Genomic DNA, 12,168 nt, shown 5'->3' on the forward strand with positions numbered 1-12,168 from the left:
AGATTAAAAATGACACTTGGAGATAGATGTATACTTAAATTCCTTTGCAAAATCATCTATGTGGAGCACTTTCCTACTAATGCTAGATCAACGAAGCCTTTTTTTTCCTGTTTTTTTTTTTTTTTCTTGGAGCCGCACCTGCGGCATGTGGAGGTTCCCAGCCTACACCACAACCACGGCAATGTCAGATCCTTAACCAGTGAGCGAGGCCAGGGGTCGAACCTGCATCCTCATGGGTCCTAGTCGGGTTCATTAACTGCTGAGCCCTGAAAGGAACACCAAGGCTTTTTTTCTTTTAATTGGAAAATTTTTTTTTTAAGAATTCAGTAATCAGGAACAGTAAAGATTCTTTTGCTTCGTGACCACCAAGGTAGATTTTATCCAAATCCTTTGCATCTTGGGGAAAGAATGTTCATCGCACATTTTTTTCACCTTTATTTATGCAGGTGGCGGGGCACGGCATGGCACCATGTTCCATTAGGGTGAGAGCTGAGCTAGCGCAAGACTATTAGGGTCTCAGTAAAACGAGGAGGCTGCCATCCTGTTCATCAAGCCCTAACGGGCTTTGATGTCAGTGCCCCATTAATTTTTTAAAAAAGATTATGTGTAGGGTAATTTGAGCCTGCAACAATTCAGGGAACAATGATGTTATGCTTTTAAAAATGCAAATGTTATCATTGTAATGCTGCAACCCTATTTAAAGCCAAATGACACCCGGTAGTGTTTGGGAATATTTGTGTGAAAACAATGACATATCATACGTAAAACTCAGCATCAGCAAACTTGGAGGAAGGAAAAAAGGCTCGAATTTAAATGTAAATCAGCCTTTTATGAAATTTGCCCTCGGGTTGTAAGCTAGTTCATAAAGCCTTCAAGATCGATTGAATGAGGAGGCTTCATAATTAAAACTTATTTTTCAGTCTCTCCCTGGCAGAAGCAGAACCTATTAGTTACACAGGGATTGTTCACACCCGAGGTGGTGCTGAATTATCTGGGGATGGGTGTGTGTACATCTGTTTTATGGAATTCATAGGCAGTAGATGAACAATGCAAGAGCATCAAGCCCTTGACTTCATAAACACGCCTGACTTCAAACCCCAAACAACGGACTGTTTCCAAGAATTGGCACATCTTTAAAGAAGGGAAGTTTACTCCCATTGAAGTGACTCAACAAAATGTGTTGAAGACCCTGAATACAATACTTCTTAAAGGTTGTCCGAAAACATTTTGAGCAATGGCAGTCCTGTGGCAACAGTGATAATGACAAATACGTAACTGTTTTATGCCAGGGATTGTTCTAGGACCTTCTTATATATTAACTCACCTAATCCTCACAACAATCCTAGAAGGAGGCTATTACTATCCTTATGTTATAGATAAGGAAACCGATGTACTGAAAGGTTAAGAAATTGGCTCAAGGACACAACAGTAAGAGGCAGAGCTGAGGTTTGAACCTTGGTTGTCTGGTTCCAGGGTCTGCTTTTAATTCTTTTGCACAGATGCTCCAAGTGACCCTTTGAGAGCCTGAGGTGCATGGTGTGGATGTATATATTTGGAAGTGATTTTAACCAGCCAGCTTACCTTTTAAAATAGTATTTAATGTTTTGGATTATAATAGGGGTCTGTATCCACTCTAGAAATTTGGGGAGAATGAAAGCACCAAGAAGAAAATTTCCACATAATCCAAGAAATAATCAATGTTAACAATTTGTGTACCGTTTTCACTTTATTTTGCACTAGCAGTTGTATCTCGTTACAGTTCTGTTGGGTCATGGTGAATATGACCAAATTCATGTGGGGCAGTTTCCCAAACCTCTGCTACTTCTGTTAGCTCCTGGTTCCAACCACAAGAACAAAGCTGAATGCAGATCTCAGAAGTAGGGTGATACCTCTTCCCCTTTGTCCCTGTTAGCGGTTTCGATGTAGACTTACTCTGTGGTCCAGCAGAACCAGAAGAGTGTCACCATGCCATCAACTGCATCATCATCAGTCAAGTGCTTTGACTCATCTTCTGCACTAAAGAAACTCATAGAAGGATTTATTCGAGTCACGTCATTACAACTCTGAGTTTTCCCTGTTGAGTATTTTGCTGCTCGGAATATGGGAGGAAAAGCTATCAATGCATCCCATCAAAGATGATAGCATACGCAGGCAGAGCGTAAGACACAGACATAGGAAAAAGACCCTTTGCAAACATGGTTGTCGTATTGAACATGTTTGGTGCACAGGTAACCTGACTAGCCAAGAGGAAGGTGTCTGAGTTCTAAGGAAAAGAAGGGAATGGTCTAAATTTGGGTGATGGGGTCAGTTTGCATGTTTCTTTTCTTTTCTTTTCTTTCTTTTTTTCTTTTTTTTTTTTTTTTTGTCTTTTTGCCATTTCTTGGGCCGCTCCCGCGGCATATGGAGGTTCCCAGGCTAGGGGTCGAATCGGAGCTGTAGCTGCCAGCCTACGCCAGAGCCACAGCAATGTGGGATCCGAGCCACGTCTGTGACCTGCACCACAGCTCACAGCAATGCCAGATCGCTAACCCACTGAGCAAGGGCAGGGATTGAACCTGCAACCTCATGGTTCCTAGTTGGATTCGTTAACCACTGCGCCATGACGGGAACTCCGAGTTTGCATGTTTCTGTGTGATGGGGCAGGAGGAAAAGAAGGAATTGGAACAAGCTTTGGAGGTATTTAAGTGTTTCTCCATTTCAACTGGGCAGGGAAGGTGTTATGTGGCAGAATAGTTTCCCTAAGTATTAAACTGCAGCACCTAGATACGCAAACACTGGAGAGCAGAACCTGCGGATTTTACGGGAATAGATACCGAGCCTCCTACTGGAATCTCTTATAAATGTCGGCAGGTCTCTAAGAGAGGTATCAGGTAGGAAGAAGAGAGAATTCTGAGGATGGGGCAGTTCCCCAAAGAAATTAAAAATTAATGTTAGGTCTCAAGCGCCAGGCTAGCAAGTCTCAAAACTCCCTGGTCAGTCAGGCACCTGGTTCATGGACCGCAGAGCAACATCCACTTAAGAAGAACCCTGAGCACTTCCTCTGTACCAGGTCCTGCATCAGCCACCGGGAGAAGGATGCAGACTAAGACAGATCTGATGCTTGCCCTCTAGAGCAGCAGGGAATAAAACCTCAGGGTCGGGAAGTCACTAAGGAGTGTTGTGTAGATGGTGTATGTGATTTCCTAAGAGAGGAAACTGAGGCGGGGGATGTTAAGGGACTTGCCTCAGAACTCAGGTCTTCGGTGAGCTAATCAGTCTAACTTCTAAAAGCCTGCAGCCAAGCCTGTGCTACAAGATGGGTGGTTTACATGGGGTGGAGGAACAAGGCTCCAGTTTGATTTTGAGCCTGAAGCAGAGGCTCCAGATCCGCTTCCAAGAGAAACCTTACTTGCGGGAGAAGAGTGTGTCATTGGCTGTTTACCGGCATCTTATTAATAATGTGATAATTTGTTTCCTTCAAGCTATTGCCCTTGATATGTAGACTTCCTCAGTGGAGGGAAGGATAAATGGAAGACTCCTAGCCCAGTTAGATAGGTCCAGCTCTGGGGAGGAGCAGGAAAAGAGCCTGGATCAAGGGGTGAGCCTGGTCTTGCAGTTTTGGCCATGTGACCTTGGAGTCTCTCTAGTGCCTTAGTTTTCTTGTCCATCACATGGAGCAATGCCAAAGCTGATGCCACAGGCTATTGCGAGGTCTAAAGAAACATGTGCAGGAGCTTTTAAGTGGGAAGGTGCTGTAGAAATATAGCTTCCATAGGTGACCCAAGAAAGGAGGCAGCATTCAGGTAATATCATTGCAGGCTCATTTCTCTTGTGACTGCTTTGACTACACTTGCCACCATTCGAATGATACATTTCATCGCCTCATCTCACTTCGTTCCTCAGTTGTTTCATCCTGAAAATGGTCTTCCCTTCCATTAGGCTGAGAAGTCAATTCACAGAAAACTCAAGGCAGCTTCTATAAGATGGGGCCAGAAGGGGAGGAACAAGTTTCAGGATGATTTTGCCATTTCCATCTTCTCAGATTGCCTGGCGGACTGATGCTTTTAACCAAGATAGGAAAGGCAGAGAGGAAACAGGGGCTGGGTGGGTCGGTGAATTTTCTTTTGGACACGTTGAGTTTGAAGGGTACATCCAAGCAGAGGCAACTGGTGGACAGCTGGCTTCTTTCATTGAGCAAACATTTATTGAGTGACTACTGTGTATCAGACACGGGCCAGGTGCCGGAGATACTGCAAAAGCCTGTCTTTGGGTGCAGTTGAGATTCAGAGGGAGACAAACAATGGGCACAAGAGGTTAGTAAGTGATGTCATAATTTGAAGGTGATAAGTGGGGAAAAATCAATCTCAGAAGGGAGCACCTGGCATGTAGGGTGTGGTTGAGACTGCAGTGCCTGGAGCTCAGAGACAGAGCTGGACTGGAGGTCTTTGCTGAAGAGTTACATCTAGAATGGTCGGACTGAGAGGGGTCGGTGGAGTTAGAAGCCCGGAGAGATGGATGTCAGGCGTGAGAGGAGATCTCAAAGTAACACCCAAAGTCGAGGAGTCTGAGACAAGCCGGAGGGGCATGTGGAGACCGGAGCCCTCAGGTGCCCTCTGTGGAGGGAAGGTTCAGTCCTGGCAAATACCGCAAGGGAGGAACCATGACTGGCGTCTGTGGGGTACTTCCTCTGTTCCAGGCAGCCTTTCACTCAGAATTTCAGGGCATCTTCCAGGCAGAGTTGCCTGTGGTCAAAAGGGTCTGGGCTCTGGGGTTGGATGAGCTGAGATGGAACCCTGCCTGGGGAGCTGGTGTGTCTGGGTGCCTTGAACCTTTTTTTTCCTTCCTTCCTTCCTTTCCACACCTGTGGCACATGGAGGTTCCTGGCCCAGGGGTTGAATCAGAGCTGCAGCTACGGCCCATGCCGAAGCTTGCAACAACTCTGGATCCTTAACCCACTCAATGAGGCCAGAGATTGAACCTTATCCTCACAGAGACAGCATTGGGTCCTTAACCCACAGAGCCACAATGGGAACTCCAATTTTTTTTTTTCTCCTGATGCAATTCCCTAACTTGTAAATAAGAATCCTCTAGCACCTACCTCCCAGGGTTGCTGTGAGGATGAACTCAGGTAATCAGCTGCATTAGATAACACCTATGAAATGCCAGGACTATGAACAGTGTCTAGGAGAGCGATCCTTTTGTCCATCCCACAGCCCTGAGAAGCAGACCCTGATTTTAGATGAGACCAGTGATGTCCTCAAAAAAGGGCTTTTGAGGCACAATGTGTGTAGACGCTAGGTTGAGCAAACATTTATTGAGTGACTACTGTGTATTAGACACGGGCCAGGTGCTGGGGATGGATGCTAGGTTGGAGTTGGATGAGCAGGATGTGGGGGGTGAGAAGGAGCCAACCTTATTCTCCTCTTTGTATACGTTGGAAGGAGACCTAGTGTGAGCTAGACCCAGCCTAGCACAGCATCTAGATACTTGTGAAACCAAGTCCCCTAAGACCAAGGTCTCCTGCCAAGTTTACCATTAAACTCTCTTTGCAAAGCTTATTCCCCCTTCTTGTCCCACCCCGGTTCCCCTCAAGATTGAGGGGAATCAAAGAAAAGGGGCGATTGATACAGCAGGAAGCTGCGGGGCCTTCTGTGACCCTCACTTCTTGTTCGTAGAAAAAAGCTTTAGTCTCCTAGGCCTTCCTTGAGTTCCAAAGCGCAGATTCAAGCGATTACTAATTAGGGAACTGAGGGAACACAGAAACAAAGGAAAAGCAGAATGGAGGAAAAGTAATGATAATAGTTTAGCCCTAAAAGAGACCTAGTTTGTCCTCAAGGAATATACATAGCAACCTGACCCATATCTTTGAGTTGTTCTGCAGCAACTAAGACCCCAGGGGCACGATGATGACAACACCCAGGCCACAAGCACAATGACCTCAGGCTGATTGAAACTAGAAGGTTGTTAATTAAGACTCCTGGAACACCACTCTGTTACCTCATCACCAACCAATCAGGAGAAAGTTATGCACCCTGCAGCCCTACCCTCTGTGTTGCCTTTAAAAACCCTTCCCTGAACGCCATTGGGGAGGTCGGGGCTTTTGAGCATGCAGTACTTGTTATATTATCCCTGTTTGGTGCCTGCAATAAACACTGTATTTTCCTTCTCCACAACCTGGTGTCAGCAAATTGGCTTTGTTGTGGAGCAGGTAAGTGGACCCAAGTTTGATTTGCTAACATGTGCTGTTCCATGTTTACTGCTGGTGCTGCTGGATGTACAAAGAAAGAACCCAGGTCACTGGAACACCAAGGGTGCCTGACCTGGAGGGAGGGGAGGGGAGGACACCCCTGCATCACCAGCACTCTGTACTGGGGAGGGGATCCCCACTCTGCCTCTCCAGCACCTGGTAATAGCCCAGGCGAGGGTGATGCTGGCCCCAACCACACACCTCCTCACTCCAGGTCCTCTCAGAAGTCCCCCCTACTTTAAGCACTGGGGATGCAAAGACAAAGGGGGAGCCATGCTACCCCCAGTCCACAGGCTGGAGGGCCCAGCACTACCAAGCACTGTGACAGAGGCAGCGGATTGATGCTGTGGAATCTGAAGGGGATGGAAGAGCCATACATTTGGGAAGTTGGGAAAGGCACCTGGGTAGTGTTGGCACTTGACTGGGGCTTTGCTGAATGAGTAGGAATTTGCCCAGTAGGAGGGTTGGGGTGAGGGCAGGTGTGTGAAGATTTTGGTCTGTGGCAGGAGGTAAGTTGGGTGTGCCTGCTGTGGGTCATGTGCTGGTTGAGGGGTGGTTTCCAGGTGAGGATCATATTGTTGAACCCAAGTCTATATGCTCAAAGCAGAATGAGGCTAAACACATTGAAATGTTGGGGTTTGAAGTGGAGAATGGTTTATTTCAGGACACCAAGCAAGAACAGGCAGCTTGTGTTCAAAAGACTAAAAGACTAAAAGCCCTGATGGCTATCAGGAAAGAGTTTTAAAGGCAGCATTTGGAGTGAGAGCTGCAGGGGGCATGAATTTCTTCTGATTGGTTGGTGACAAGGCCACAGGGATCTTAACCATCAACCCTCCAGTTCCAGTGAGTCTGGGGGGAGGGGGTCTGCGTGCTCCTAGTCAGCATAGAGTCAACGTCCTTCACCTGGGCCGGGGCTCTTAATTTCTGCAGAACAATTCAAAGGTTTACATCAGATTGTGGTGTATATCCTTTGAGAAGGAACCAGGGCTCTAATTTTATCATTGAACTATTGTTTTCTGACTACTTTTCCTTTGTTTCTGCATTCCCTTGCTTCCCTAATTAGTAATTGCTTGAATCTGCTCTTTGGAATTCAGGGAAGGCCTAGGAAACTAAAACCTTTTTTCTACAGACCAGAAACAGGTGTGTGCTGGGGGGGTTGGTCCTTGGAGAGCTTTTGTACCTGGAAGGTTGCTCAGTTTCAAGGGCATGCTAATTAATATGTGGCAGAGCATCTGGAAAATCTTCTGACTTCTTCTTCAGTAAAGCTTTTTGTTCCTTCTAAATTTCATTGAAGTAGAGTTGATTTACAATGTTTTAATTTCTGCTGTACAGCAAAGTGATCCAGCCATATATATGCACATTCCCATATCAGTTATCATAGACTATCAAGTAGATTTCCCCGTGCTGTGCAGCAGGTTGGAAATTTTTTTCTAGAACACCTGCAGTATCCTTCAAGTCCAGAGGAAGCATGTTGGAGCTCCCGCCTTTTCTTCTCCCAGTGCTCCAGAAAAAGACAGCTTTGAGCTTGGAGGAACTGGAACTGGAACTGAGCACGTGGATCTTACCATGGGCTCTGACCTCCACTTTTCTCCTGTGTCTCATGGTCAGGGTGCTTACAAGGTTTTCACAGGTAGAAATGTGGGTGAGGAGAGTTGGATAGTGAAAGCAAGTACAGACATACCATGTTTTATGCCACAGATTTAGTCTGGAAATTTGTGTCAATCTGTTTTCTGCAAATTCAATAGAATCTTCAAGAAATTAGAGGGAGCTGTCTTTTAATGGAGTTCAAACCTGCCTCTTTTTTTTTTTTTTTAAATCAAATGAAGGGTCCTTTTGTGATGCAAATGTATCCAATTCATGAGCTGTGATTCTTCTTGACTTTCTTTTAAGGAGACACACCTCTTTAGGGCAAAAACGTGGGGCTTATGGGCTTCATTTTCTAGGCGCCTTTGTTGTAACCACTTGGTTTGGTGGTCTTTGTTTATATCAGGTATTATTTTGGCCACTGGAGGGCCCTCCAGATAGAAAATGACTGGAGAATCCCAAATGTGTTCCGGAGCCCAGCCTCCAACTCACACTCTGATTTTTGAGCAGGCAGCACATCTTGCAAATCGGATTTAACTGGGGAGAGTAGCAGTAGCATTGATGTTTCTTTTATTTAGGAATTTAAGTATAAAAGAAACCGCTATTTAAAAGAGCAGCTTTTGGATTATAGTCTATTTGGAGCTGGAAAGGAGGTGCTAATCTTGTACGTGGAGAGTGATCTTGCAGAATTCAGCACAGCTTAGGAAAGCGGAGCTTTGAACAAAGGTTATTTCTCTGTGTGAAGAGAATCACACCAAGATGTGTGGAGTGAAGTGGGGCAATAGAATTTATTTTGATAACGAGGAAAAGAGAGTCTAGCTAGGACTGGGAAGATAGTTTGGAAGCCTGGCCTCTTATACCTGGTAAAGCACAAAATGACCACTGTTGATTTTCATGCCACGCCTTTTTGCCCGCAGATTTCTACTTTATTCTTTGAGTCTAGTTCAGAAATTTTATTTTGCTGCATGTTGCCCAAACACTCTAACTTCTGAGCTCAAAGATGTCAGTGCAGCATGACAAATTCCATATCGAGCTGCCCCCCTCCCCCCCATGGAACAAAAGACAGACCCGTTGCAAAACCAGGTAAAAATCAGAAGAATTCAAGGAAAAGAGTCCTGAAAAGAAATAGGGGCCCATTGTCAGGTTTCTTCAGTTTATAAAACAAAGAAAATTCATCAAAATTCTCCAGGGCAGATCAATATCCAACCAGACTAAAATAAAGCCTCATGTTCTAATCTCTTGTTGCAAAAACTAAAGTTGATTGTATTGCTTTGCATGGTTCCCCTGAACTAGAAACCTTCCCACCACCAGAGCAGGGGCAGCCTTGACTTGCAGGCAGCTTTGAGGATAAGTTTGAGTCCTAACAATTTAAGAACTTGGGTCCTACAGAAACAGATATGATTACCGGGATATAGCTAGTGCATGGCAAGGTCTGTGAGGACTGAGCTGGTTCTCGTTATTTGTCCAGCTGTGAAATGGGCATGAACCTTTTTCTGACTCATCCCTTAGATGGTAGTGTTGCTGAACTCGGGTCTACTCACCTACTGCACAGCCAAGCCGGTTTACTGACACCGGGTTGTGGTGAAGGAAAGTACAGTGTTTATTTGCAGGGCACAAGGCAAGGAGAATAGCTCATGCTCATAAGATTCCCAGACCCAGAGAGAGGGCAGCTCTTTCTGTATTTTTTTTTGGGGGGGTGGGGGATAAAACAGAAGAATGGGAAGGATTGAGCCCCAATGGAGAAACTTGGTTTCCCTCTGAACTAGGGAGTTTATAGGTAAGGTGGGAAAAAATGAAGCAGATAGATGGATTCCAGTCATATTATCAGACTTTCCTCTTTTGGGAACCTCCAAAGTAGGCAGCAGAGGGCTGAGGGTGTGTTCAGTAGATGCTTGTAAGGGAGGTAAAGAGACTTAGTGAGATCAGCAAGCCTGGATCTTTTCATTTGACGAAAGCTCTTTCTCCTGTAGGTTAAGCCCTCACAACCTGTATTTTGTTGGGAAGCTCTGTTCATATCTCAGAATTTTGCCTCTTGCTCAGGGATCATGCCTGGCTGTTGAGCTTAGGACCCACCTAATTCAGATTTGGGGTGATAGGATGCAGTTTGGATGGTCCCCTGGCAGTGTTTTCCTCTGGCAGTGATCTCCCCAGGAACTGGAGAGAAGGATTTAACTTTAAGACTATAGAAATGGAGGTCAAGGCTAAAGCAGGGTGACTGAAACCAGCCATTTAGGGAATTAGACTACACAAGGGATGATTGGGGGATTCAAACTTCTCAGAATTGCACCCAAACACTGAGAAAAGGTCAATTGAGGGTCTGGAATCCCCTCACTGTTTCTAAACTCACAGCTGTCATTATCACTTGACATTAAACATACATTTTCCTCTGACATATTTGTATTGTTTTTAAAACTTTATGACAAATAGTTGTGCTGAGTGAGTGCCGGGCACCTTGCAGGCAGGCAGTAAATATTTGCTGAACATTGAAAAAAGGCAGTGGCTTGGCTGTCAGGATGGCTCCTGTTCAGAACCCACCCCCAGCCCTCCATTCATAGGAGGCTGGGTGGATTTCACGTTCAAGGCTTAATCCACCCTGGCCTGTCGGGAATGATCTCTGTGACTATTGGAACATTCTCACACATGCAGAGTGAAAGCCACCATAGCAGGCAAGAAGGAAGGCTGGGAGAAGTGCAGCTGGGAATTTTCCGAGAGACACGGTGCTGTTTCTTTGTTCTGGTAGATTTCAGCCAGAAAGAACAGCAAATTTTACTGTCTGCAAACCACCAACGAGCTACTCTCCTCCCCCTTTACCTCCTTCCTTCTCAACCTGGGAATTCATTTGCTGCCTCCCTCTCCTCCTCCTCCTCTGCCCCAGAGCAGTCCCCAGGGACAAAGCTCTTTGTTGTGAACACTCCGAGGCAATACGGAATTGCACAGTCCCCAGGGCAAAATCAGGGCTATCCTCCAAGACGAGTGATCACCGGGGCAGAGACCCCCTCTCCCCCCACCTGTTGATCTCCCCTCCTCTTGGGGTGAGTGGCAACCTGCATTGTGCTTGGGACGCAGGCGCTTCTACACCAGGCTCAGCAGATGGCGCTGGTGAGCAAACCCAGCCCTTCCCTCCCTCGCCCCTCCCCACCGCCAGAGCCTTGCTGGTCTAAAGCGAAAACAGATGTTTTCATCATTTCTGGATCTGGCATGTGACTTGCAGTTCAGCAGTGTGCCGACATAACCCAGAGTTGTGCGTTCTCTTCATCCCCCACAAAATAAAAATTCTTCCTTGAACGAGCCTTTCTCCTAAGTGAGCCACTAACACATGATCTGTTTAATCCAAGGGCACATGTTTCATCCGGCTCCAAGTGCAACTGCCTTTGTAGCCAGCCTTGGCTCTGTAATTGGGAGGTTCTCTCTCTTTTTTTTTTTTTCCCCCAGAGCAAAGCTAGGGCGGCCAGACCAGCTATCTTTACACCGAGGGCTGGGGAGAGGTGCTAGCTTTTTAAAATAGCCCTGGTCTGGCTGGCTGCGGAACGTGTGTGCGTGGGAGCCAGTGCGTTCTGAACAAAACAGGAAGGCCGGGGCGGCGCGCCCTGTTCCCCGCGCCCACGGCAGGTGGCAGCATCGGCCTGGCCTGGCCTCTGCCGCTGGCCGCCCCAAAGCTGGGCCCTTTTACTTTCGGTGGCCTCAAAATTATTAGTTCCAGATGAGTTCTTGCAATTGTAATATTTGGTTTAACCCAATCTGCCCGATTGCGTCAGCACGCGTTCAAATACAGCCGTCTGAAGTCTAACCAGACATCAGAGGCATGTTTCAGGGGGTGTCAACATTCCTTACGCTTTGAAAGAATTAGGGGGAAAAAAAAAAACCCACACACAAAAAAACCCCCAGAGTTTGATTTATCCCCCAAACGAAAGAAGGGTTAGCTGCCTGGGGCTGAAGTGCTGAGAGGGATGGAACAGGGGAAATTCAGGGAAGGCGTAACAATAGAACTTGTGGGTCAGAGTCTGCTAGAATGGAACTGGATTTATTTGTTGAACTAGGAAAGGACCTCTGGGCTCTTTGAAGGTTAGAGCAAATAAGCAAAACTGGTGGGCATTTGGTTTTCTAAGAGAAGAGCCCTTCAAGTCACGTAGCTGCTATTGTGAGACACAAAACACATGCTATCTGCCTGTGGCTGGACCTCTGCTTGCACTTGGCCTGGTGGCTCAGGAAGGGGGCTGAGAGGAGGGGCCTGTATTTTAACACAAGGCTTTGACGGGTAGCCCCAGCCTCCATGCTAAGGACACAGATGGGGGTTTCCTAAAGCTACCAGCTGAAGGCCCCAGTTAGAAAACGCAGGACGTCCTGAAGGCTTCTGGCCA

This window comes from Phacochoerus africanus, chromosome 11, assembly GCF_016906955.1.
Source record: "Phacochoerus africanus isolate WHEZ1 chromosome 11, ROS_Pafr_v1, whole genome shotgun sequence".
Classification (NCBI taxonomy): domain Eukaryota; kingdom Metazoa; phylum Chordata; class Mammalia; order Artiodactyla; family Suidae; genus Phacochoerus; species Phacochoerus africanus.